This window comes from Phalaenopsis equestris, unplaced genomic scaffold, assembly GCF_001263595.1.
Source record: "Phalaenopsis equestris unplaced genomic scaffold, ASM126359v1 Scaffold000154, whole genome shotgun sequence".
Lineage (NCBI taxonomy): Eukaryota > Viridiplantae > Streptophyta > Magnoliopsida > Asparagales > Orchidaceae > Phalaenopsis > Phalaenopsis equestris.
Window position 1 is genome coordinate 452,727 of NW_018164596.1, and position 1,612 is coordinate 454,338.

Sequence of the window (1,612 nt, forward strand, 5' to 3'; positions counted from 1 at the left end):
GTTTCAAAATTTTATTTAAGTTTCAATTAATTATGCAACATATAAAGACTTAGGTGACGTGAATTGCAATACTTATCGTGTCGACCGTCAGAATCGTGATATTCGTGCGCGAATATATGAAAGTCATAATGGGTGTTCCTGAGGATTATAAACCCTATGAGAACTCATCCTCGAATCTCACAAGTTGGTCCTAACCTTCCAAGTGTTGGAGGTTTATGACCAGTCACGTAGCATTTCGAAAAGAGCTAGGAGGTGGTTTGGATTTCTATATAGGTGAGTTACATCTCTAATCTTCTAAGATAGTCAAAGAGAAAGTCTTATGGCTAGAACCTAAGCACTAAGAGGAAAGAAAAACCTCACAAAAAATGAGGTCAACACTAAGGAGAACTTAGGTGACTTCCCAAAATATCATATTGTGTGGTTTTATGTTTTGAAAAAGATATTTATTTGATGTTTCATCCCGCCAATTTTATTATTTAGGGCTTGTATTTGCATGACACGGTCATACAAATAGCCTGAAAGATAGAAGGATTTATTTCGTAACGAACGACAACCTCGAAACGTAAATCGAATTAGGGCTTAGATAGCACAACATGGTTGTGCAAATGCATAAAGATAAATTGAGGATTTACATTTACTAGACGAGCTACCTTGAAGTCTTATAGCTTGTTGTTTAATTCTAGGGAAAGTTTAGTTGGTGTAGGTTTGTTCTGCTGTCATAGATTGCGTCATCCATCTACTTCGGTTTGCTCCAAGCTCCTTGTTGGTAGCAACTTCGAGTTTAGTATTTTATGTCTTTTGTTTTTCGACTTAAGTTTTTCAAAAAATAATTTCAGTCGTTTTTTATTTAACAAAACCTCATGTCCAATTTCAAAATATTTCCTAAGAATTTTCTAATCATGTCATTTCTTAATTTTCTCCTTATAATTTTTTTCATTTTCATAAAATTTTTATCTAATTTGATCAAGTTCATTTAACTAAAGTAATATTTTCTCATCGTCTTTCTTCATATTGTAATTGAACATTTTAACAGCCCAATAGGCTTTATGTTCTAATTTTACCAGTAAGTGATAAAATTTGCCAAATATGATTCTATATAGAGGCATTCCTATAAGTGTTTTATAAGTAGACCTATAAGCCCACAATGGATCATCAAATTTTAAAGACCTAACCTTTCTATTAGTATTGACACTTTTTTTCTAAATTTTTATTAATTTCTCTGTTAGATATCTTTGCTAAACCACTCGTCTGAGGATGATATATTGTGGCAATTATATGTTTAATTCCATACTTTGCAAATAGTGCCTCAAGCTTTCTATTCCTAAAGTGGCTTCCCCTATCACTTATGATCACTTTAGGCCTAGCATATTTGTAAAATATATTCTTTTTTAAGAATTTAGACACTTTTAACTTCACAATTAGGCAAGGCTACAACCTCTATTCATTTTGAGACTTAGGTTCTGTTTGGCGCAGCTGTAGCTTCTCAGCTTTTCAGCTGCAGCTGCGCGCTGCCCTACCCCAGGAAGCTGCTGCGAGAAAGTAGCTGCGGGGAAGCTGGTTGTCTGTTTGGTGCAGCTGTGTCAAACCAGCAGGTGGGCCGCTTGTTGTGGGA